The sequence below is a fragment of the Gorilla gorilla genome, chromosome 5 (genome assembly GCF_029281585.2).
Source record: "Gorilla gorilla gorilla isolate KB3781 chromosome 5, NHGRI_mGorGor1-v2.1_pri, whole genome shotgun sequence".
Classification (NCBI taxonomy): Eukaryota; Metazoa; Chordata; class Mammalia; order Primates; family Hominidae; genus Gorilla; species Gorilla gorilla.
The window spans coordinates 119,881,150-119,908,938 of record NC_073229.2 but is presented as its reverse complement, the minus strand read 5'-3'; the positions used below and the strand labels follow the sequence as shown (position 1 = coordinate 119,908,938).

The 27,789-nt window shown below is 34.9% G+C and overlaps 1 long non-coding RNA gene across 1 annotated transcript; it reads left to right on the top strand.

Moving 5' to 3' along the window:
* The first annotated feature begins 627 nt into the window (after positions 1–627).
* On the top strand, positions 628–25,894 carry LOC129534447 (uncharacterized). The gene is made up of 3 exons (XR_008681063.2): positions 628–663; positions 2,937–3,123; positions 25,501–25,894. It is a non-coding gene; the product is annotated as an uncharacterized lncRNA (long non-coding RNA).
* Positions 25,895–27,789: the final 1,895 nt, after the last annotated feature.

Genomic DNA, 27,789 nt, shown 5'->3' with positions numbered 1-27,789 from the left:
ACTCTACCATAGCTTGGAATGTTCCATTTGTTCTGTGGATTATGTGAGTAGTAATATGATACTAACAGAGAAAAGCATACGATAGAATAAGAACAGTGGAAGAAAATATCAAAATAACGTTACGTTAAGCAGTAAAAAATACAAAAGAGGAAGAAGAAGGGGGGGTTGCAAAATAGCCGTACCTGGAAAGATTGAATGTGCTTGGTAACAGATTCATGAACTCAGCATTCAAAAATAGTCTTAGTAAATACTGAGTAAAGACTGTGCCTGTTCCATTGATGTAATTCCACTGTTAAGCCACTGAGCAGTGTGCAATACATGTATTAGAAAATTCCACAAAAGAGAATTGAAGTGAGTGTGTTGAACGACAGCTGTCTAGAAGAATGGGAAATGGCAACACACTGTGGTAGGAAAAACAAAACAAAACAGGACAATGGGAGGTGATTTGTAGAGACATGATCCAGTGAGAAGAAGGGCTGGGAATCTTCTTTTGAGCTAAAAATTTTTGGTTAAAATATTAACCTATGGGTTAAAACTAATTTATATATGGAAAAAGGGGCCTCAACTTACGTGTAATAGAGAAGGCTCCATCTCCATAGTTACCTTATGATTCTTTCAGAGCTCCCAGGGCACAAATGCAGTTGTTAGTGTAACTCGCAGCAGGTAAGAAATTAAATCATTTGGGTGGGTGTGTGGGGGGGGGGGTCATTGAACTTTAAACATAATTTTTATTAGTTATTTCAATTCAGTTTTACATTGTTCTCCACACACCACAAGGATCATTATACAGATTCGTAAAAAGCTGGGAAATTATTTTCCCAGAAGGTTCATATGTAGTTGGTATAACAATTACCTTGACCTAAAGGATTAAAGTAATTCTGAGTATATTAATCCCTCCTGAGCTACACAAAACTTTTTTTGATTTATACCGGAACCATCAGAGCTGTCCTGATGCTTGCAAAATATGCAATGGTAGTTGAATTTGGCACCTCATATTTATTTGCGTCATTATTTCATTAGGATGCTGAAATCAAAATATTGCTATCAATATTCACTATTTATCCAATAATTCTAAAGTACAGTCATGCATCGCTTAATAGTGGGAATAAGTCCTGAGCAATGTGCTTTTAGGTGATTTCATTATTGTGCATACAACATAAAGTGTATTTACACAAACCTAGATGGTATAGCCTACTACATACCTGGGCTATATAGTAGAACATATTGCTCCTAGGCTAAACACCTGTACAGCAGATTACTGGGCAATTGTAATACAATGTGAAATATTTGTGTATTTAAAGATAGACAAAGTAAAGTAAAAATACAGTATAAAAAATAAAAATGGTATACCTGTATAAAGCATTTACCGTGAATAGAGCTTGCAGGACTAGAAGTTGCTCTGGGTGAATTAATCAGTGAGTGGTGGTTGAATGTGAAGGCCTCGGACATTTGTGTACACTACCGTAGACTTTATAAACACTGTTTACTTCTGCTACACTAAATTTATTAAAAATCTTTTTTCTTCAATAACTTTAGCTTATTGTAGCTATTTTATTTTATAAACTTTAATTTTTAAATTTTTTATTCTAAAAACACAAACACATTGTACATATGTACAAAAATAATTGCTTTATTTTCTCATTCTATAATTTTTTTCTAGTTTTACAATTTTTTGCTTTACTTTTAAAATGTTTTGTTAAAAACTAAAACACAAGCACACACATTAGCCTAGGCCTATACAGGTTCAGGATGATCAATATCACTGTCACCCACCTCCACATCTTGTTCCACTGAGAGGTCTTCAGGGGCAGTAATATACATGGAGCTGTCGCCTCCTATGACTACAATGCCTTCTTCTAGAACACGTCCTGAAGGACCTGCCTGAGGTTGTTTTACAGTTAACTGGCTTTGTTTTGTTTTGTTTTGTTTGTTTGTTTGTTTTACATATAAGTAGAAGTACACTTTAAAAATAATGATTAAAAAGTATACTATAGTAAATACGCAGACCAGTAATATAGTCATTTATTATTGTTAAATATTATGTAGCTTATATATTATATATGCTAAATTTATACTACTGGCGGTGCAGTAGGTTTGTTTATACCAGTGTCACCAGAAGAACATATGTAATACATTGTACCTTATGACAACTAGTCACTAAATGATAGGAATTTTTCAGCTCCATTATAATCTGACAGAACCACCACTCTATGTGTGGTTCATCATTGACCAAAACGTCATTATGTGGCACATGACTGAATGTTAACTTTCAGTCAGATGTTAGTAATTCCATTAGAAATAATCCTCCCTCACCTACCCCTTCCCCCCCACCACCTTCTGCCTCATGTATAACTTTGGAGAAAAAGGAAGAAATGACTCAAAGCAGAAACAAATCTTTTAACAGTTGTAACAAGAAATGTGCAGAATAAATTATTTTGTAAACATCAGAACTGCATGTTCTTAAGTGTGAAAGTGTTCTCTCTCTTTTTTTAAAAATGAAAACTGATAGTATCAGTGTAGAAGACTTAACTGGATAGTAATTTAAAATGGGAAGTAAAATGACCATATATATATATATATATATATATATATATATATATATATATATATTCCTGCATCATAAACAAAAATGCATTTATTTCAGTGATTTTTTTCCTTCTGGACTCATAGGTATGCTATTACTTATTGAACTTTTCAGAAACATGAAAGATCTTGCTTATTGACAATTTCTAATTTTCCTGAACTGCTATGTGTTTTTTCTAGGCAAAAGTCATCATACACCTCTGTTCATAACCTGAATAAACAGAATATTTTTAATATATCAAGTTGCTAGCCACCTTTCAACTGGTGCCTTCAGAATAGAAGACTGTGATGAAATGTCAGGAAATGATGTGAATTAGCCAAATTCTGCTTTAATAGGTTTTATTTTTATTTAGGTACAATAAAGCCAACAGATGAAGAGACAACTGCCATTGAAAAGATAATTTGTTATACTCTTAGATCCCAAAAAAAGGAAGGTCATACTAGGAATCACCAAGCTTGGCCATGAGGCAGAAGGAGAGCAACAGACTATGGTCCAGATCCTTTATTGTGGTTTCTACAGGAAGGAACAGGCAAAGCAGGGTAAGCAGCCTTACAATTGGCTAGTTTGGAATAATTTCAGCAGGCTCTGGGGCATAAGGGCTGGTTCTGGTTGTCTGGTACCTGGTCCTGCGGTGATCAGGGCTGATGTCTAGTGCCCCTGAGTGTGAAAGCCTGATAAACAGGTGATTGGAGGAGTGGACTTAATTGGCTGCTCAGAAAGGGAACTGAACAGCCTCTATCCAGGGCATGCAAACTGGATCAAGACGCTATTTAAAAAACTATATACAATTGATCTTTTGATGTTTCAACATCAGTTTTGAGCTCTATTATCTGAGACATTTGAATGACAAGAATAGTAGAGAAGTTCAGAGAGTAGGGCACAAGATACCCTGAAGAGTCTAGAAAATATTTCAGTATGAAAGTGAAAAGAAAGAACACAAGTAGAAGTATAAGGAGTCCTGGTATGCTGGCTTGTAACTAAGCTTCTGATTTTTATGTCATTAACCCAGAAAAGGTGAAATTTCTGAGGTCTCTAATAATATCTTGGTGGTATTATGTGTGCATATATATAATTTTGATATATTTTTCTGGTCAAGATGGTGGCCAGCTCTAGCAGTTTTGTTGCTGGAGGGTTTGAACTTAGTTTAGTAAAGGATATGTTAAGATTAGTGTCATTTGTGTGTAACCAAGGGGAAGGGGTGGTTGTGGCAGTCATGGATGGAGACACGAGGCAGTGGGCCTTGGTAGAAAGGTGAGGTAATCAAAGAAGAAGGCACTGGGGAGTGAGTAATTCTCTCTTCAGATGGTCAAGGAATTGATTGATAAGAGGAAGATGCCTTCTGGGGAAAACAATCATCTCCATTCATTTTTAGAATGGCACAGATTTTAGTATCATGTACCCGATTTCCTTTTAGGCATGAATGTGTAGCGGTGTATGTTTTGGGAGAGAGCAAGGAGTGTACAAGGATCACAGGCTAAGCAGACAGCAATCTCAGGAAATATAATAGGATCTCTAATATCAAAGGAAGAAAAGCAATAAATGTTTCATGCCCAATTTGTCAGCACCTTAGGAGAGGCAGCCCGTGGGAGTTACAGGGACAGGGATTTTGGGTTCCTAGGTGAAGTCACAGGGAGCGATGTCACATCCGGTGGTGAGCCCCTGGGCCATGGTGATGTCATGTAGAATGTGAGTTCATTGTCACCAGGTGATTAGATACTCTTTTCAAGTGGATATCCACTGCAGAAGATATGGGTTTTGTTTTTGTGCCTATGTGGACTCCAAATGAGACTAGGCCACTTGTGTATTTGAAGGCAAGACTGGCCTGAGAATTTGGTAAATAAATGTCATTTAAGTCAACAGGCTTCTGGGTGACAGCTAGCAAAGGCAATGTTGGCATCCATGTGCTGTAGTAAGGGACAAAAGCACCAGAACTCTACTGGCACAATTAAATTCCCCATTAAAGATGGCAGAATCTAAAGTTTCTGATATTTAAGGTTTTGCCCAGATAGGTAATGAAAGGGATTATGTTGCAAAGTTTTAAATCATATGGCCTGATTTGGATATATGTTGTTAATAGGGGATCAGGTTGTTTAAAACAGCAGTCCCCATCCTTTTTGGAAGAAAATCTTTTCCACAGCCGGACAAGGTGGAGCAGGGGATAGTTTTGGAATGAAACTCTTCGATATCATGTCATCAGGCACTAGATTATCATCAGGAGCACACAACTTGGATCCTTCACATGCAGTTCACAATAGGATTCACGCTCCTATGAGAATCTATTGCCACTGCTGATCTGAAAGGAGGCAGAGCTCAGGTGGTAATGCTGGCTAGCTCAAGGCTCACCTCCTGCTGTGCAGCAGGGTTGCTAACAGGCCTCGACCAGAGCAGTACCAGTCTGCCGCCCAGAGGTTGAGGACCTCAGGTTTAAAAGAAATCCAGACATTAATATTTGGGTCCCTTCAAAGGAAAGATTAACAGTCAGGCCTACACATTCAACAATTTGCTTTCTAGTGTATCACTCTTAAATTTTATGAAAAGAAAGTTGAAAACAATTTTTAAAAAGGAAGAGGGCTTAGAGGCATCAGATAAATGCAGCAGAAGGAAACTTCTAAAATCAACATCTATCATTATTTTCCTTTATTCTGAGATAACAAGATATTTTTGCATAATATGAGAACAAAATGCTATGAAAAGTTAACAGTAAACAAAGAAATCCCTTAAAAATAAAAATATAACAACCAAAAGCATTTAAAAATTAATCTGAACATTCTTGGGATCTTATAGATATGGAAAGCAGATTAGGGTTGGCACGGGTTAGGGATGAAGGAGCAGAGAGGAAATGGTGAGGCTACAGGTGTAGCATGAGGCATAACTTTGTGGAGCTGGGACAGTTCTGAATCTTGATTGTGGTTACAAGTCTAGACTTAAGATAAAATTGCACAAAACTACACACACATACACATACACATGAGTACATGTAAAATGGGAAATCTGAATAAGGTCTGGGGGTTATATCAATGTCAATTTCCTGCTTTTGATATTGTATTATGCTGTAGTTATGTAAGTTGTTACCAAACAAAAGGAATGTCAGTTATTAACTCCAGGTAAAAACAAGTCGAACAAGAAAGGTAAGTTATATTAATTGGTTCAAAAGTGAACAATATTTATGTAGTTATATATTAAACATTATTATTAAATTAAAAATTGTGATATAAGCAGTATTGGAAAAAATGAGTAGTGGCTAAGTGGGAAGATGGGTTTTTAAAAGCTAATGGTTTTTCTCTATATAATAATTAAAATTGATAAATCAAGAAATAATGCTATAAGAATATTACTTTAAAATGTACAGCTAAATATAAAAAGAAATATTTATAAGATTTGAAAGAACAATTGGCCTTGGAAACTACTATTTTTTATTATAATCTTATTTAATTATTTTGACTGTGAGCATGCATTACTCCAGCAAGAATAAAATTTAATCATAGTATAAAATATATTAAAGAAAACTTATGAAACAAGAATTTTTTTATCATGTTATTTTAAGGAATAATAGATAAAATGATATTACCTCAAAATAAAGTTGGATCAAATACGAAGAAGATGTAATTTTCAGCTCACCTAATCACTTTATACCCAAATCATGTTCATTGTTATCAGGTTATATTGTTTGGAGTCACCTCAGATCCTGTTAGGAATTCTAGATATTGACATAGCGATTTTCTAGTTCAATGGTCAACATACTGGATTATAAATCCCTAATGGGGAATCAACACTGTCTTATTTATCTTGTTAATTCACCCTCAGAACTTTTTCTCACCATGTATTTGTTTAATTTAACTGGAAAACAGACAAAAAGCAGAAGAAATTCAGAAGACTAATGGCAGTTGTTTTTATTTCATAAGCAAACATGAGATCAGATCAGATTCATTTAGTGTGCCCCATGTGAATGAAAGTAGACATATAAAACAATAAGAAAATGAAAAATAAGGATGTGTATGTTGATGCATTTTTAGATGGAGTACTTTTTTATTATTAAGACGCTGAAACCAACATCTTTACAACAGCAAATAAATCACAGAGACTAGAATCTGACAAAGAGCTGATACACATTTTCCCAAATGAGATTTAAAAGAAAATATTAGTGAATTTTAAAGTGAAAAAAGTTTTGTTTCTGGTCAGAGATTTTCAGCATTAGTCTTTACCATTTGGGGTGTTAAATTTGAGCTTTTAAGAGGTATCTTATCACTTGTGAAAATGTGAAAAAGAAAGTCATTATTTTTTTTTCTAGTAGGACTGTATTTGCGATCATATACTTCAATCTGCTGCGTACTGAAAAGCCATAGTTTATATAGTTTGGACTTCAGTGAGTTTGCCACCTTGTTGATGAGACTGGGCTTAATTTTATTTATTCATAAAATTATTCAATAATAATTTCAAGCAAAAAACAAATGTATGATAGAATAGTAGACAATGCATAGTACTTAGAATATTTAAAGCAAAATAAAATAGCAATTTCAGAGGGAGGTTAAGTTGGGAAAAGCTTGCTGGAGATAACAAAACTTGCTTATGACAAACTATAAGAAAAAAGGTCTAGGGTGGATGGGGAGATAAGTATCTGTTTTTTTCTGGTTGAAGCAGGGCTTTTGTAGTAATGTAGCAATGAGATCAGACAGATAGAATGAGAGACTAGCTTAATGTTTCATGTTGCACTGATTTTCAGGATAACTGCTCCAAATGAAAAGTCTTTTGGTCACTAAGGCACATCAAATAGAAGATGAAGAAAACCATTTAGGATTCGTTCCCCAATCCTCAGGCACATGTGCACCTTGCAAATGTGAGCTGGCCAAATATTCCCTGAGTGCTTGCAGTGTCCTTTACTGACCATGTGCCCAGACCTGCTTTTTTTTTTCTTTTTAATAGTTCTCTTCTGCTTGAACATGTTATTGTGGATTAGATTCTGAGATAGTGAAGATAATGTCACTTCTATAGCCAAAGCTTGAGCTTCAAACCAGCTGCTGGTCCTCATACAGAGCTTACTCACCTGAAGATCCTGGACTGCTTTTACCTTTCTCCAATTCTTTATCTTTGTCACTACCTGGACAAACACAAAATATGAGTCAGGTCAGAGAGAGTCCTGAAGTGAAGAAATAGTGTTACTTAAGGAGAACCTGAGAAATCTACATTAACTTCTTTGTTTTATCGATGAGTTAACTTGACCTGAGAGAAGTAGGAGCATGTTCAAAGTTATGCAACTTGACAGGGGGGACCAAACAGAGATTAGAATCCAAGTCTCTGAATTACTAAACTAGCCTTTTCTTCTAATCTGAACTTTTATCAACTAGTATGGCAGGGCTAGACTGGCTACGTGAATACCACATGATTTACAAATTGTATGTGGATCTGTAAATAAAAGCATTCAGTGTTTGGTTTCAGGCATGAAAAGCTAATAATGAGATAAGAAAATAAAATACTTAGTGAATTTACTTAACTACAGTTGAATCTGATGAAGAATGAAATATCAATTCATGGTCACAGCCACAGTTTGTAATTGACAAGGAAAATGATCCTGGCCTTCACTGTCTGTGCTGCCCATAGGAGAAATGTTGTGGAATACTTAGTAGCCACACATTTTACAGTTTTGCTATTCAGTCTATAACAATAATCATGACCTCCATATCCCAATGATTGGCCTCATCATCCTAAATTAATTGCAAATGCATGTTTAGGAGTTAACATTGCCAGGTCCCTGTAGAAAACAAATTTCGTGAATTATGTTTTAGTAGTGGCATATCAAGATTCAGACCTAGATAGAACTAAATGGAATTTCTCTGCTTGTTAGTGAATGGAAGACATTTCAGTACCATGACTAATCATGACAGATTCTAGTAACACCTAAACATAAATTTATTCTGTCTAATCAACTCTTAAGAATGCATCACCTTCCAACTGAACTCTAATAACTCAATCTAAATGCTCCAGCCCTTTTCAATCATATCTAGAAAATCTTTGGATATTAGGAACATTAACCAAATTTATCTTCCTTTCCACAAATACAGACAATTTAGGATAGAATAAAAATACTCTGTTGCCATTTTAATAAAAAGGTGTTATTAAATTTTATTTTAAAAATCTAATAGAAGTGAAGAGGAATTCTGATTCTCCTTTCGTTAAGCTGATCTCTGCATCTCTCCTGCCATCTATTCACTCTTCTAAATCTAGACGTTGGTTTATCTAGATAGAAATGCTTTGAAGCACAATCTAACTGAAAATATTTGAGTGTATATACAGGTATATCATTTGCAAATTTAGCATACAGTCCTGATATGCATATTGGAAAAAATTGTTTGAATTTCTTGAATTCTATTTTCCAACTACTCCTTATGTTATTGTAGGCCTTATCATCCTTGGCCAGATGCTAATTTTCCAGATCAGTGGTCCTGCGGTCAATGCCTGAAATACAAGAGGACTTGGTATTCAATTTCTTTTTCATAATTTCTGACAGAATTTCTCAAAGAATGTCAAATCTTACATTAAATATTACATTTTGTGCCAGTTAACAAGTGCTTAAGCTCCTTCCTATAGTCAGGGACTTACTCTTAAAGTTGAGAAGTTGGAAAGAAGGGGCACAAGAAAAAATATCTCTTCATTGACACTCTGCCAGAGTTAAATAATTAAAATTGAAAGGTGATGGCATAGTACTTTCTTTATGTCAGGTATTTTTTTTTATTATACTTTAAGTTTTAGGGTACATGTGCCCATTGGGCAGGTTAGTTACATATGTATACATGTGCCATGCTGGTGCACTGCACCCACTAACTCGTCATCTAGCATTAAGTATATCTCCCAGTGCTATCCCTCCCCCGTCCCCCCACCCCACAACAGTCCCCAGAGTGTGATATTCCCCTTCCTGTGTCCATGGGACCTCATTGTTCAATTCCCACCTATGAGTGAGAATATGCAGTGTTTGGTTTTTTGTTCTTGTGATAGTTTACTGAGAATGATGTTTTCCAATTTCATCCATGTCCCTACAAAGGACATAAACTCATCATTTTTTATGGCGGCATAGTATTCCATGGTGTATATGTGCCACATTTTCTTAATCCAGTCTATCATTGTTGGACATTTGGGTTGATTCCAAGTCTTTGCTATTGTGAATAATGCCGCAATAAACATACGTGTGCATGTGTCTTTATAGCAGCATGATTTATAGTCCTTTGGGTATATACCCAGTAATGGGATGGCTGGGTCAAATGGTATTTCCAGTTCTAGATCCCTGAGGAATCGCCACACTGACTTCCACAATGGTTGAACTAGTTTACAGTCCCACCAACAGTGTAAAAGTGTTCCTATTTCTCCACATCCCCTCCAGCACCTGTTGTTTCCTGACTTTTTAATGATTGCCATTCTAACTGGTGTGAGATGCTATCTCATTGTGGTTTTGATTTGCATTTCTCTGATGGCCAGTGATGATGAGCATTTTTTCATGTGTTTTTTGGCTGCATAAATGTCTTCTTTTGAGAAGTGTCTGTTCATGTCCTTTGCCCAATTTTTGATGGGGTTGTTTGTTTTTTTCCTGTAAATTTGTTTGAGTTCATTGTAGATTCTGGATATTAGCCCTTTGTCAGATGAGTAGGTTGCAAAAATTTTCTCCCATTTTGTAGGTTGCCTGTTCACTCTGATGGTAGTTTCTTTTGCTGTGCAGAAGCTCTTTAGTTTAATTAGATCCCATTTGTCAATTGTGGCTTTTGTTGCCATTGCTTTTGGTGTTTTAGACATGAAGTCCTTGCCCATGCCTATGTCCTGAATGGTAATGCCTAGGTTTTCTTCTAGGGTTTTTATGGTTTTAGGTCTTACATTTAAGTCTTTAAAACATCTTGAATTGATTTTTGTATAAGGTGTAAGGAAGGGATCCAGTTTCAGCTTTCTACATATGGCTATCCAGTTTTCCCAGCACCATTTATTAAATAGGGAATCCTTTCCCCATTGCTTGTTTTTGTCAGGTTTGTCAAAGATCAGATAGTTGTAGATATGCGGCGTTATTTCTGAGGGCTCTGTTGTGTTCCATTGATCTATATCTCTGTTTTGGTACCAGTACCATGCTGTTTTGGTTACTGTAGCCTTGTAGCATAGTTTGAAGTCAGGTAGTGTGATGCCTCCAGCTTTGTTCTTTTGGCTGAGGATTGACTTGGCAATGTGGGCTCTTTTTTGGTTCCATATGAACTTTAAAGTAGTTTTTTCCAATTCTGTGAAGAAAGTCATTGGTAGCTTGATGGGGATGGCATTGAATCTGTAAATTACCTTGGGCAGTATGGCCATTTTCACAATATTGATTCTTCCTACCCATGAGCATGGAATGTTCTTCCATTTGTTTGTATCCTCTTTTATTTCCTTGAGCAGTGGTTTGTAGTTCTCCTTGAAGAGGTCCTTCACATCCCTTGTAAGTTGGATTCCTAGGTATTTTATTCTCTTTGAAGCAATTGTGAATGGGAGTTCACTCATGATTTGGCTCTCTGTTTGTCTGTTGTTGGTGTATAAGAATGCTTGTGATTTTTGTACATTGATTTTGTATCCTGAGACTTTGCTGAAGTTGCTTATCAGCTTAAGGAGATTTTGGGCTGAGACAATGGGGTTTTCTAGATATACAATCATGTCGTCTGCAAACAGGGACAATTTGCCTTCTCCTTTTCCTAATTGAATACCCTTTATTTCCTTCTCCTGCCTAATTGCCCTGGCCAGAACTTCCAACACTATGTTGAATAGGAGTGGTGAGAGAGGGCATCCCTGTCTTGTGCCAGTTTTCAAAGGGAATGCTTCCAGTTTTTTCCCATTCAGTATGATATTGGCTGTGGGTTTGTCATAAATAGCTCTTATTATTTTGAAATACGTCCCATCAATACCTAATTTATTGAGAGTTTTTAGCATGAAGGGTTGTTGAATTTTGTCAAAGGCTTTTTCTGCATCTATTGAGATAATCATGTGGTTTTTGTCTTTGGCTCTGTTTATATGCTGGATTACATTTATTGATTTGCGTATATTGAACCAGCCTTGCATCCCAGGGATGAAGCCCACTTGATCATGGTGGATAAGCTGTTTGATGTGCTGCTGGATTCGTTTTGCCAGTATTTTATTGAGGATTTTTGCATCAATGTTCATCAAGAATATTGGTCTAAAATTCTCTATTTTTATTGTGTCTCTGCCTGGCTTTGGTATCAGAATGATGCTGGCCTCATAAAATGAGTTAGGGAGGATTCCCTCTTTTTCTATTGATTGGAATAGTTTCAGAAGGAATGGTACCAGTTCCTCCTTGTACCTCTGGTAGAATTCAGCTGTGAATCCATCTGGTCCTGGACTCTTTTTGGTTGGTAAGCTATTGATTATTGCCACAATTTCAGCTCCTGTTATTGGTCTATTCAGAGATTCAACTTCTTCCTGGTTTAGTCTTGGGAGAGTGTATGTGTCGAGGAATTTATCCATTTCTTCTAGATTTTCTAGTTTATTTGCGTAGAGGTGTTTGTAGTATTCTCTGATGGTAGTTTGTATTTCTGTGGGATCGGTGGTGATATACCCTTTATCATTTTTTATTGTGTCTATTAGATTCTTCTCTGTTTTTTTCTTTATTAGTCTTTCTAGCGGTCTATCAATTTTGTTGATCCTTTCAAAAAACCAGCTCCTGGATTCATTGATTTTTTGAAGGGTTTTTTTGTGTCTCTATTTCCTTCAGTTCTGCTCTGATTTTAGTTATTTCTTGCCTTCTGCTAGCTTTTGAATGTGTTTGCTCTTGCTTTTCTAGTTCTTTTAATTGTGATGTTAGGGTGTCAATTTTGGATCTTTCCTGCTTTCTCTTGTGGGCATTTAGTGCTATAAATTTCTCTCTACACACTGCTTTGAATGTGTCCCAGAGATTCTGGTATGTTGTGTCTTTGTTCTCGTTGGTTTCAAAGAACATCTTTATTTCTGCCTTCATTTCGTTATGTACCCAGTAGTCATTCAGGAGCAGGTTGTTCAGTTTCCATGTAGTTGAGCGGTTTTGAGTGAGACTCTTAATCCTGAGTTCTAGTTTGATTGCACTGTGGTCTGAGAGATAGTTTGTTATAATTTCTGTTCTTTTACATTTGCTGAGGAGAGCTTTACTTCCCAGTATGTGGTCAATTTTGGAATAGGTGTGGTGTGGTGCTGAAAAAAATGTATATTCTGTTGATTTGGGGTGGAGAGTTCTGTAGACGTCTATTAGGTCCACTTGGTGCAGAGCTGAGTTCAATTCCTGGGTATCCTTGTTGACTTTCTGTCTCGTTGATCTGTCTAATGTTGACAGTGGGGTGTTAAAGTCTCCCATTGTGTGGGAGTCTAATTCTCTTTGTAGGTCACTCAGGACTTGCTTTATGAATCTTGGTGCTCCTGTATTGGGTGCATATATATTTAGGATAGTTAGCTCTTCTTGTTGAATTGATCCCTTTACCATTATGTAATGGCCTTCTTTGTCTCTTTTGATCTTTGTTGGTTTAAAGTCTGTTTTATCAGAGACTAGGATTGCAACCCCTGCCTTTTTTTGTTTTCCATTTGCTTGGTAGATCTTCCTCCATCCTTTTATTTTGAGCCTATGTATGTCTCTGCACATGAGATGGGTTTCCTGAATACAGAACACTGATGGGTCTTGACTCTTTATCCAATTTGCCAGTCTGTGTCTTTTAATTGGAGCATTTAGTCCATTGACATTTAAAGATAATATTGTTATGTGTGAATTTGATCCTTTCATTATGATGTTAGCTGGTGATTTTGCTCGTTAGTTGATGCAGTTTCTTCCTAGTCTTGACGGTCTTTACATTTTGGCATGATTTTGCAGCGGCTGGTACCAGTTGTTCCTTTCCATGTTTAGCGCTTCCTTCAGGAGCTCTTTTAGGGCAGGCCTGGTGGTCACAAAATCTCTCAGCATTTGCTTGTCTGTAAAGTATTTTATTTCTCCTTCACTTATGAAGCTTAGTTAGGCTGGATATGAAATTCTGGGTTGAAAATTCTTTTCTTTAAGAATGTTGAATATTGGCCCCCACTCTCTTCTGGCTTGTAGGGTTTCTGCCGAGAGATCCGCTGTTAGTCTGATGGGCTTCCCTTTGAGGGTAACCCGACCTTTCTCTCTGGCTGCCCTTAACATTTTTTCCTTCATTTCAACTTTGGTGAATCTGACAATTATGTGTCTTGGAGTTGCTCTTCTCGAGGAGTATCTTTGTGGTGTTCTCTGTATTTCCTGAATCTGAACGTTGGCCTGCCTTGCTAGATTGGGGAAGTTCTCCTGGATAGTATCCTGCAGAGTGTTTTCCAACTTGGTTCCATTCTCCCCATCACTTTCAGGTACACCAATCAGACGTAGATTTGGTCTTTTCACATAGTCCCATATTTCTTGGAGGCTTTGCTCATTTCTTTTTATTCTTTTCTCTCTAAACTTCCCTTCTCGCTTCATTTCATTCATTTCATCTTCCATCGCTGATACCCTTTCTTCCAGTTTATTGCATCGGCTCCTGAGGCTTCTGCATTCTTCACGTAGTTCTCGAGCCTTGGTTTTCAGCTCCATCAGCTCCTTTAAGCACTTCTCTGTATTGGTTATTCTAGTTATACATTCTTCTAAATTTTTTTTCACAGTTTTCAACTTCTTTGCCTTTGGTTTGAATGTCCTCCCGTAGCTCAGAGTAATTTGATTGTCTGAAGCCTTCTTCTCTCAGCTCATCAAAGTCATTCTCCATCCAGCTTTGTTCCGTTGCTGGTGAGGAACTGCATTCCTTTGGAGGAGGAGAGGCGCTCTGCTTTTTAGAGTTTCCAGTTTTTCTGTTCTGTTTTTTCCCCATCTTTGTGGTTTTATCTACTTTTGGTCTTTGATGATGGTGATGTACAGATGGGTTTTTGGTGTGGATGTCCTTTCTGTTTGTTAGTTTTCCTTCTAACAGACAGGACCCTCAGCTGCAGGTCTGTTGGAATACCCCGCCGTGTGAGGTGTCAGTGTGCCCCTGCTGGCGGGTGCCTCCCAGTTAGGCTGCTCAGGGGTCAGGGGTCAGGGACCCACTTGAGGAGGCTGTCTGCCTGTTCTCAGATCTCCAGCTGCGTGCTGGGAGAACCACTGCTCTCTTCAAAGCTGTCAGACAGGGACATTTAAGTCTGCAGAGGTTAGTGCTGTCTTTTTGTTTGTCTGTGCCCTGCCCCCAGAGGTGGAGCCTACAGAGGCAGGCAGGCCTCCTTGAGCTGTGGTGGGCTCCGCCCAGTTGGAGCTTCCAGGCTGCTTTGTTTACCTAATCAAGCCTGGGCAATGGCGGGCGCCCCTCCCCCAGCCTCGCTGCTGCCTTGCAGTTTAATCTCAGACTGCTGTGCTAGCAATCAGCGAGACTCCGTGGGCGTAGGACCCTCCAAGCCAGGTGCAGGATATAATCTCGTGATGCGCCATTTTTTAAGCCCGTCGGAAAAGCGCAGTATTCGGGTGGGAGTGACCCAATTTTCCAGGTGCGTCCGTCACCCCTTTCTTTGACTTGGAAAGCGAACTCCCTGACCCCTTGCGCTTCCCAAGTGAGGCAATGCCTCGCCCTGCTTCGGCTCGCGCACGGTGCGCACACCCACTGACCTGAGCCCACTGTCTGGCACTCCCTAGTGAGATGAACCCGGTACCTCAGATGGAAATGCAGAAATCACCATCTTCTGCGTCGCTCACGCTGGCAGCTGTAGACCGGAGCTGTTCCTATTCGGCCATCTTGGTTCCTCCCCTATGTCAGGTATTTTAAAAGTCACTGATGATTCAAATGAAAATAATATAATGAGACCTAGTCTTCTCAAAAATTAATAAAAAATTATATAGGTATATACTTAGACATACATACATATTTTCAGTTTATGTCTACTTCTAAATATTGGCCACTGAAAAGTATACCCCTGTGATATTGCAGTTTTGTTAAATACAATTTTAGGAAGGTTAAAGTAGAGAGCAGACAGTAAGTTTAGTAGAAAAATGTATGAAACTTAAGAATTCTGGTGGCTTCATATGAATGCAAGTATTATTTTTCTTTAAAAAGTTTATTTCCTAAGAAGAAAGAGCTTAATATGAGTATGAGCTTCAGAAAGCATCACATCTAATTCCTCCATTTTTAAAGCCATAGAAATTTGAACTATGGAAAAATATGCCCTGATTGACATAAGGATAAAGTAGGCTTGATAGATTCATTGTTTTCTATATGAATACTCAATGGCTTTAAAATTGAGAAGTATTCTAAACTTCACTCATTCATTTGGGATCTAATTTACATAAATTTCAGCACTATAAGTCTGTTTCATAAATAGTACTCTCTATAAAACATATATTTAATCTGATTCTTATTTGGTCCCACTTAATGAAAATGCACACACATGGGATGTAGACACAGACCAATGCACACATGGTTTTAAAAAGACTTTTTGTTGATTATGCAGGAAAAATGCATAAATTATTTTAGACTACTTAACATGCAGCGGGCACCACTCTTAAAGCTTTTAAATCGTGCAATCCATTCATGATTGTGAAAATCAGTTTGGAGACACTGCAATGAGTTTTAACATTTCAAAATTTATGTGTGTGTGTGTGTGTGTATGTAGGTATACATATATTTTTTAAAAGGATACTTCCAAGTATTTACAAGTATTGGACTAATACTTGTAAAGGAATTAGGTATGAATTTACAAGTATTAGAATAATTATTGGTATAAGAAACCAGGAAAGGGCCTGGGAGAGCAGGGAACCATGGACTGCTAACTCCTAAAGTAAAGTCATATCCATTTATTTCTCTCTGCCTCACAAATAGTACCTTGTGCTGTTACAGCCTAGCTATAAAAAGGTTGGGAAGCATTTCTCTTTGACGGCTATTTGCTACTCCCAAGCCCTCTTTCACACGGCCAACATCAGCCCCATATTAGCCTTAGATGTCAGGAGGTTTCTCCTCTTACTTTCTTCATCTGATTTGGACACTTCCACCTTGAGCCTTATTCCCTTTTTCCTTTTGGGAAGGCTAAATCTGTTGCAAGTCCTTACATAAGGCCAATTTTTAAAAATTTGTCCGCCCAACTTGACAATTAAACAAACAAAAACCAATGGGTACTCATAGGTAAATCCACAGAAAAGTTTACAAAGTCACTAGTGCTTCACAATTAAGTAGACACTGTACATATCAATGAGTGCTTTGTTTCATTTTTCCCTGAATCAATCTAATACATTCTGCTTTAAGAATGGGGAAAAATGGAGACCTAAAGTAGGACTCACAGCAATAAATACTTGTTGAGTGAATACATTTACTGCTGTTTGAATGATGACACTTCATCCATATCCTGGGACATATTTCCTAAAGCACACTCAAGCTTTTAATGAAGGCCAAAATGCTTCTGTGTACATTAATAAGTTGTGTATGTCAGATGAAAATACAATACACAGACTGAATGTGTGACTGGTCCAAGTTCAAACGGTGACTCATATTCTGTTTGATGTTTGGAGCTCAAAAGAGGAATTATATAAAGAAATTTCAACAAGAATGCATATCTTTTTTTAAACCGAAAGTTTAATGAAATTGTATCCAGTTTTGTAAAATAAAACTTGCATTCCTGTGGCAGTAAATGTATACAATATAAGAAAAGTAAATCTTAGATGGTCTCAATTTTATTAAAAATATATGAATACCAGCCTGATTAAAATTTTACTGTGTGGAGAGCACACTGTGATTTTTTTGGATCCAGATGATAATGGGTTACTTTGGAAACACTGGGTTGATGAATGTGGTACATGGTATTGGTTCTGATGGATCCCTCAGTCTCTCTTGCATTTGTCTTTTTAAAAATGATGGGATTGTGTCTCTAATATTCTAATATATGTTTTGAGATTCTGTGGATTAATTATCTATACTACCATATTACACAACAAATAAGTCTTTGAACAGTAAGTGAAATGTTTTCACCCTCATTCTAATCAACGTGTATGTTGCCAATGGAATGAAGTATTTGAGTTCATTGGATTTGTTAACCAGGATTACAATGAGAATGAATTTGATGCCTAAAATATGTACTAACCTTAGGTGACTTTAATCTTGTCATTTACCTAGAAAAACATTTTAATGTATTATCTTTACTTTTTAAAGTTGATATGCTTCTATAGAAAAGTTATTGTATTTAACTATGTAAAGAAAGAAAGAAAACATGATACAGTCATTCTTCCCTTTGAAAAAGACTAGCAGGTCAATAAATTCTGATTTCTGTCTATGTAAAAGACAAAAGATTAAAATTTGAAGGTGATTTGTTACATAGGATACCTGGTAGAGTTTAGAATTTAAGGGATTATTTTATTTATCTTTAAAATGTTTCTAGCTGCTGACAGAAATAGAACACATAAGAGTGAATTAAAATTTATAAATCTCTTCAACCTTTCATAGAATCTGAGTTTATATATTTTCTGGTCTCATTTGCATGAGTGACCTTTTCTAGTGGAGTGAAATCCACAAGGATGCATCTATAAATTAGATTCAGACAAGAATTTAAAGCACCTCCTGACAATGAACTTAGTGCAGCTTTGAAATTTCTTTGTGTGACATGATATAATCTACATACTTGTCAGTGTCTACATCTATGACATTCATTAAAAAATGAATCATTCAAAAACAGGAATAGAAGTATGACTTCTTACATTGTTCATAATATGTTTTCATTCCATATTTTTTATTATCTATAGGCTACTAACCACAATTGAGGCTTCTCAAACACATATTATGTTTACTCAAGTTCCTTCTCAATATTTCATCTAACACATATGTGCACACTTTTAAGCAAAATCTGTTCAAACAACTAAAATATTTATATATGAAAATTAAAGGCAATAGCAATAATTCCTTCCCAGGTTTTATTTTCTTTTCCAGTAATACCACTGTTTATTGAAACTCAGCTGAAAACTACAATTAATACAGAATCATGTCAGTTGGGAAAAAAACAAACAAACTTATAGTTTATCAGTGTTGAAATGGAACTAAAATTGTGTTAGTTATGACTTTAGAAGGCAATGTAGAAGCAACATCTTCTAAAAACAATTTTCCAGAAATATTCAGAATGATTAGGTAAAATAATACAACTTTATTGAATTGATACTCTTCTTAAGTTAGAAGGAGATTTCTCTGCAACTTGATTCCCAATATTTATGGACTTAAAACATATATACACATACTCAAAAGAAGCTTAAATCATTTCCAACTTCATATTTCAAGATATTGCTATGCATACTGAACTTTATATTTTGATTATATCACATTTGAGTTCTATATTTGAATTTCAATGTATTCAAAATATATAATATTCTCTCAAACATTAGCATACTGGAATAGTTTACATTTGAAGAAAAAGTACAGGGATAAGACTGAATAGCTGATGCCGGAGAATGCTGTATACACACAGTGTATATCAGTGGATGAAAAAGCAGCTCTTAATTGAGTCTCTGGCTCATTTACTAAAGTCATAATAATGAGACCCTATCCACCCCTGGTTTCCTATGAACTCACCTGGAGGTCTAACCATGTACTTAACTTAAAATAACCTGGAAACGTGAATATTTCTATTATAAGCTTTGCTTTCCTATAGCAATGCAGCTGCCAGTTTGAATATTTGAGGACCCACAACACTGCTCTTTTATGCTACAACACGCTGGTTTAGACTTTTGGAGAGAAAAACAGCAGGGCTGATTAATTATCTCAATTGTTGCATTAAAATTTCCCTTCCGATTAAAAAGTCAGATCTTTTGATGCCAAAATGATCTGACTTTATTGCTCTACTGAAGAATTTGGCTCAAACATAGAGATTATATCTTGTTTACTTTTGTCTCCCTTAAATTGTGTGAAGTATAAAATATCTAAAAGTTGTGAATTGAATGAGACTGAATTAATAAAACGAATCCTAAATGTAGAATTTAATTTCTTTTTAATTAAAAAACTGACACAAATAATTCAGACATAATACACCTTTAACTTCTTAGGTTTTAATTGTTAGAAAATGATAATTTCTGTGTCTCCTTTTTAAGCGTCTGGAATTAGATGAGGCAAATATATACCTCTTTAGCTCTTAAAGACAATCTAAGAGATAATAAAATTTAATCTATATTCTATCTGAGATAATCTATATTCTATCTGAGATAGTCAGATCTCTTTTAGTATACCTTCTTAATGTCTTTTGAATATTGTCATTTCTCTCTACCACACTGCTATCCACAGCCCTTGCCTAGATCACCTAAATTTCATGATAGTTGGTTTCCACACACTGTAGCCGTTATGATCCTTCTTGATTTTATGTAATTAGTTTAATGGCATGAAACACATGATTATTTTATGAAAAAGATATTCAATACAGAAAATTAAAAATTATTCAGTTAAATTTAAATCAACATAAATCAATTATGTCCCCACCACTTTCTAAAATATAAAATCCAATTTTCTGTTCTGGTCAGTCACTTGTTTTTTTAATTAAGAAGTATGTTATAAAAACTTTTCCTTATTACTACATAAGAATTCAAATAATCATTTTAAAGGATAATGAGTACTTAACTCCCTGAATATACCATAAGTTACTGGAACAATGTAAAATTGAAGAAAACTTTGGTTTTTATCAAATTGCTATGATTATAAAGAATATGAGGAATCCTCTTTACTTACATTTCAATGTTTTGTGTTGTTTTTTCAATTTCTTTTGTTAAATTCCTAAAATTGGGTTGAGAAATAAGAACCGTTTTTTTTTAATACATATTACAAGATTCTGTCCATGAAAGCCATACTATGTTACATCCTGATATAGACCTGTCTGTTCCACGCCAGTGGTTCCCAATCTGGTAGCACATTAACATCATGTAGAAAACTGCAAGAAAACATTGATTGTTCAACTCATAACCAGAAAATTGTAAAATAGTGTAATTAAGCAAGGAACAGGGTAATGCTGGCCCCATACAATTAACTGGGGAGTATTTTTTCCTTCTCTGTTTTCTAGAAGAGTTTGTTTAGACTTGGTAGGGTTTCTTCCTTCAGTGATGGCTAACATTCCATGGTGAAGAAATTTGGCCCTGGAATTGTCTTTGTTGGAAGGTTTAAACTGGCATGTTCAATTTCTTTAATACATATGGATCTAGTAAAGTTTGTGTTTATTCTTGCTTGAGCTTTCATAATTTGCAAATATGGAAATAATCAGATTGCTATTTACTCTTGATTGAGCTTTGATAATTTGTGACTTTTAAGAAATTTCTCAATTTCAATGAAATGATTAAGTATATGACATAAAGTTGTTTATAAATTTTCCTATTATCTTTTTAATGTCTGTAGTTCTATAGTAATACTGTCTCTTAATTTCTGATCTTTGCAGTTTGCATTTTTTTGTGATAAGCCTGCCTAACATTGTGTTTTTTCTGTAGTTATTACTACTTTTTTTGTTGATATTGTTCCATTTAGGCTAAATTTTCTGTCTTGATTAAACTTTTTGTTTCTGTTATTACTCTATTTTCATTTATTATTTTGAATAGTTGTTCTTGTCCTTTTTACATGCCTAGCTGGTCTTTTTTATTGCTTTTTTTATTCCTAAAAAACAATTTGTTAATCTATTATTTCTGAAAGTTTTTTTTAATTCAGATATATGCTTTTCCTTTACTAATCAAATTATTCTATGATTCATCTATCTTTTTTTAACTCTGAGTCAGATGATGTTTAATTCATCTCTTGTGCTTTTTCATTCGTATGATGACTTAAGTAAAATATGTATTTTCTTCTGAACCTAGTTCTGCTCTACCCAAAGTTTAAATGTAATTTTTAACTGCTACTTTTATAAAATTCAGCAACTTTAATTTTTATTTTCATGATTTAAGTTTTTTAACATACAAGAGAAAGTTACCTCTTTGATTTCTGAATGTTTAAATTTTTAGATGCTTGAAGCTGACATAACATATGATTTAAAATTTTAATTTACATAAAATTATATATATTTGTGGAGTACAGTGTGATATTTCAATACACATATGCCATGTGTAATAATCAGTGAAATTAGCCCACCCATCACTTCAAGCATTTATTATTTCTTTGTGTTGGGAACACTCAAAGTCCTGTCTTCTAGCTATTTGAAAATATACAATAAGTTATCATTAATTATAGTCATACTTTGGTGCTATAGGACATTAGAAATTAGTCCTCCTCTCTAGCTGTGATTTTTGTGTTTGTGAACCAGAATCTCCCTATCTTCTCCTCTTCCACATTCTTCCCTGCCTCAAATAATTATTTTTTTACTTTCTACTTCTATGAGATCCACAGTTTTAACATCTACATATGAATGAGAACATTTGGTATTTGTATTTCCATGCCTGCCTCATTTCACTTAACAGAATAGTCTTCAGATTCATCTGTATTTCCACAAACAACTGGATTTTATTCTTTTTTATGGCTGAATAATATTCCATTGTGTATATATGCCACATTTCCTTCATTCATTCATTCATTGATGGATACTTAGATTCCACATTTTGACTCTTGTGAGTAGTGCTGCAATAAACATGAGAGTGCAGATATTTCTTTGAGATACTGATTTCCGTTCTTTTCAATATATACCCAGTAGTGAAGTTGCTGAATCATATAGTGGTTCTATTTTTGTTTTTTGAGGAACCTCCATATTGTTTTCCATAATGGCTGAACTAATGTAAATTCCTAACAACAGTCCATAAGAATTTCCTCTTCTTCACATCCTCCCAACATTTTTTATTTTTTATGTCTTTTTGATAAAAGTCATTCTAACTGGAATGAGAGAATATCTTGCTGTCTTTTTGATCTGGATTTCCATGATGATTAGTGATGTTGATCATATTTTTATGCATGTGTTGGCCATTTGTATGTCTTCTTTTGAGAAGTGTCTATTCAGAACATTTTCCCATTTATTAATTGGGGTTTTTTTGTTTGTTTTCCTATTGAGTTGTTTGAGTTCCTTGTATATTCTGAATACTAAACCCTTGTAGAATTAATAGCTTGCAATTATTTTATCTCATTCTGCAGGTTGTTTATTCATTCTGTTGGTTGTTTCATTTGATGTTCAGAAGCTTTTTAATTTGATACAATTTCATCTGTCTACTTTTATTTCGATTGCCTGTGTTTTTAAAGTCTTAATCATAAAATCTTTACCCAGACTAATGTCTTAAAGCATTTCCTTTATGTTTTCTACTAGAAGTTTTATAGTTTGGGGTCTTACAGTTAAGCTTTTATCCTGATTATGCATACAGATATCTCATTTTACCAGCATCATTTATTGAAAACACTTTCCTTTTCGTGATGTATGTTCTTGGCACATTTGTTGAAAATTAGTTGGCTGCAAAAACATAGATTTGTTTCTAGGTTCTCTATTCAGTTTCATTGGTCTATGTGTCTATTTTCATACCAGTTGCCATGTTACTTTGGTTAAATCTTGATAGTATATTTTGAAATCAGGTAGTGTGAGGCATACAGTTTTGTTCTTTTGCTTCAGATTGCTTTTGCTATTTGGGGTCTTTCGTAGTTCCATACAAATTTTAAACTTCTTTTTTCCATTTTTGTGAAGAATGCCATTGGTCTTTTGATAAGGATTGCATTGAATCTTTAGATTGTTTGGGGTAGTATGGACTATATAAATTCTTCTAATTCATGAACACTGTATATAGGTATATTCCTTCTATACCTAATTTGTTGAGAATTTTTATCATGATGAATGTTGGATTTTATCAAATGCTGTTCTGCATTTTATCTATTGAGATGATCATGTGGTACTTGCCCTTCATTCTGCTGATATCATGTATCACTTATTGATTTGTGTATGTTGACCACTACTCGCATCTCTTGGATACATCCCACTTGATCATGATATATAATCTTTTTCATATGCTGTAGGATATGGTTTGCACTAAAATATGGGCTCTTCACCTCATTTAATGTTGTTGGTATGAATTCTACCTTATGTAATATTAAAATCATAGACCTTTGATATCTTTTGTTTGCATTTGCCTAGTAAAATTTTTCCTTGCCCATTTCATTTTAGTCATTTGAAATCTTTATTTTACCTATGTCTCATAAATATAGCATCTGATTGGGTTTTGGTTTATTATACTGCCTTAAAATTTTTATTTTATAAAGGAAATAAGCTTATTTATATGTAGTGATGTGACAGACATACTTGCTCTTAGTTCTGAAATATTTTGTTATAATTTTTGTGTGTATATATCAGGAATTTTAAAAAGATTTTCATTAGGAGATAATTTTCCTTTGTCTTAAAAATATTATTGCTCAGATTTTGGCTTCCTGTAATGACAGATTAGCTATCGGGAAGCAGGGATAATGATTCTTACAGATAACAATTATAGAAGCCATATAAACGGTTAAAATACATCTGAAGGTAATTTTAAAAAGATCACGGACAGAAACTGTCTATCTTTGAAAGGTGAGATTTCTAATTTATTTCTTTTGCCCAAGGACTGTTCAAAATTCTCATGCAGCCCAGTACAGAAGTTACAGTATTAGTGTCTTAGGTGACAGAGGAGAGTTTTGGGGGCTTGAAGAATAGTCAGAAATGTAGAGGGAATATACCAAATTGAAAGGGACTTTAGATGCAGTGAATTAAGTTGAAATAAATAAAGATTTCAGCTGTTGCCACAGCCAAGGAGGCAGTTTGGAATCTGTGTTTAGTCAAATTTACTGTGCTAAAACAAACCTCTTCACAGGAATATAACATAATCCTGAGCTTGCACAAGATAACATTGATGAAGCTTGGTAAACTCTCAAATATCATTAAATATGGAAAGAAACAGAAAAATAAAACCCATATTCAAGAAAAATGGCAAGAAATAGAACTGAGATGTACTAAATGTTGTAATTATTGGGCACAGACTTTCAAGTAGCTATCATAAATATATTTTATGGTTTAAAAAGTTCACTCCTAATGATTAAACAGAGAAACTCAGCAGATTATAAAATGTACCGAATAAAAATTTTAGAGATGAAAATAATAACTGAAATGAAAGACTTGTGTTATGGGCTTTGCTGAAGATTAGAGATGATTTAAAATATAATAAGTAACCTGTAAAAAAGGAAAACAATACATATACATACATATATATTTGTATATAGAAAACAGTTTGAAGAACAGATAGAAACATTAAGGAAAAAATAATGAGACTTCAGAAACCTGTAAAATAATATTAAGCCATCAATTATATGTTCAATTAGAGCGGTAGAGGGGTAAAAAGGGTAGAACAGGCAAGAAAAAAATATAAAAAAAGGTAGAAAACCCTCCATTTAGGTGAAAACTATAAATATATTAATCCAAGAATCTCAACAAACCCCAAGCAAGATGAGAACAGAAAAATATAGAATAAAAATCATGCCAACGAGAAAAGAAAAAACCTGACAGTTCTTTACTTTCAAGGACTCTAGGCCATACCTAGAATAATTTGAAGTTTGTGGATTTTTCTCTTGCTCCATACTTAGAAGTAATTTGAAGATTGGATATTTCCTTGGAGTTTGTGCTTCTCCCCTATTCTCCTTGTTTCTTTATATTACTTTCAGAAGCAGAGAAAGGAGGTCCAGAACTAAGCAGCCATCGTGTTTATACTAGAACTAGAGGATGAACTGAGAATAGGGGCAATCTCACTCAAGCTATATGACTCAGAAAACAGAGCAGGAGTAAGGGGAAAGGGAGTAATGAGTATAGAGAGGATAACTATCAAGTATCCACTAAAATGTTACTAACTTTTTAGTGATGATTTCTAATATTCCATGAGCTCTTGCAACCTACAGATTGAGAAATTCACATACTATGTACCCACAAAATTTTAAAAAATAAAATTTTTGAACTATTTTTTCCTAAGATTGCATTAAAGCATTTTCCCACTTATTCTGTTCTATTTCCAGGAAGCACCAGTTATCTATATTTATAAAATGAATAAATGGATGCCCTACACAATTCTTACTAATACTCATGGAGCAGGTAACCATACATTGAGATCTCTGCTAATGCTGCCACAGAAAACCAGACACCCTCATGATGGTCTCTGGTACCAGGCACAAAAGAAACAGCAAAAGCAAGCCACCATATTGCATTAACTATGCAAATGTCATGGGAGTGTGACTGATTGGCAGAACCAAAATTACATTCAGAGCTATAGCTGCAAGACTTCCTGGAAAATATAGAATTCAAGCCGCTGCAATAAAGAAAAACACACCAGAAATATGTTTAAATGACTGTTGTTCTCCAACCAATTATGTCCACTTCCAATTAAAATAAAGGACTTTGCTTCTTTTTGTTTCCCTTTGTTACTATGGTCAGAGTAAGACAGTCATCATTTACTAAATCATCCCAGTCTGGTTTTAAAAAAATTCATATCTGATTATGTCATATCTTGCTTAGAACATGAGAACATATTTGCAAAAAATTATTTATTATAATTTTGCTTATCTATTATTTATTATCTTTCACTTTAAAAAAGATGTGTCCTGTTGCTGAGCCTACATACAAATCACTTGACATTGAAAGAAGGTTGAATTTCATTACCTTATTCCGAATGATTTTAGTATGTAATTGTATACCAATAGCAGACAAACACAATTTCATTCATGATCCATGGTAAAGAAGTCAATCCAGGTTACATGTGTTAGTCTGAGTATGAGATGAAAATATCCTGGTAGAAGTGAGAATTATTTGTACTATGAAAGAAAGAAGACTTAAAAGAAGAAGCCAGACCCTGAGAATATTGAACTGTCAAGTAATATAAAAACTGCTCTATTCTTGAACCAAAAGATAGGATAGCCAGGCCATTAACTGTTGATAAACCAAACGTTCAAATCCAGTTTGGGTATGTATACAATATGTAAATAGATATTTGTTTAAAAAGTGATCTTTTTCAAAAGGAGATATGAAATGGAGGCACATTTCTTATAAATCAAAATATAACATACACTTAGTGATAATGTCATTCCATCTTAATCCTAGATTCCCACTTTCTTGTGTCCTACATAGCATACAGTTAAATGTAAAGATAGAAATATTGATGGAGTAAACTCAGGGGCCAAGATTTTACTTTTAAGTAAGTGGAAACTTTTTTTAAGTGTGATCTTTGATTAAAACTGTAATTCCTTCAAGTTTGTATTCCTTCAAAATAACTTATGACAGGAATACTGAAGTCATTATCATATTCTGATTAAACATCTGGTTTGGAATGTCATTATAGATAAAAATCCAAAAAAGTAGTTTTTAAGGGAAATTTTAATGTGTTCAGATATGCCCTTAGGAACAATGAAAATGTGTGGCATATAAATATGTCACAGTTTTCTTGTTGCTGGAGAGCTATGAAAATCTTAATCAAGCCTTGATTTTCAGTGAAGGTCACTCATTCATTGATTCTATGTATATTTACTGAATGCTGACCACGTCTCAGGCATTATTTTAGAAGCATTCATTGGTGAAATAAACAGCAAAAATATTTCCACTGACACTTTTATTCTAGTGGATGGAGACAGAAAATAAAGAAAACAAAGGGGCATAATAAAATAACATATCAAATGTTGATAATTCCTGATAAATTCTATGGAGAAAAATGAAGTAATAAATAGGAAGATAAAAAGCCTCCTTATTATAAGTCCATTATAAATGGACACTGACCAAAGATCAAAAGTTGGACAAATTTATTATTATTTCAAGGCAAGATGAGGAGCAAGTGCTAAACCCCGAGGCCAAAACTTGTCCAGAGTGTTCAAGAAATAGCAAGGAGTTCAGTGTGCTGGGAGGAAATATTGGGGAGATATGGTCAGAGAAAATAGGGAAGGCAAAATCAAGTAAACTCTGAATACCCTCATAAGAATCTGTCTGTTCTCCTACACCGTGGGCCATGGCAGGGTTTGAGGAATAAGGATAACATGATCTGACTTAAATCATAAGGAACAAGTGTGGGAGCAGAGGGACAAATTCAAAGGTCACTTTATTAATTTGGGTGAGAAATGCTTGTGGCCTGAGTTGGAGTGCCAGTTAATGGAAGTGATAGGAAATGCTGAAGGTCATCTTTTTTAAAACGCAAGAAGGGGAGAGATTTAATGCACATGGTTTGACCTAGACACATAGATGTTTCATCCATTATAAAAGGAAAGATGATTGAATATACATAGGCAGTGATTGTGGAAACTTGTAGGTGTTCTATTCTAATGGAT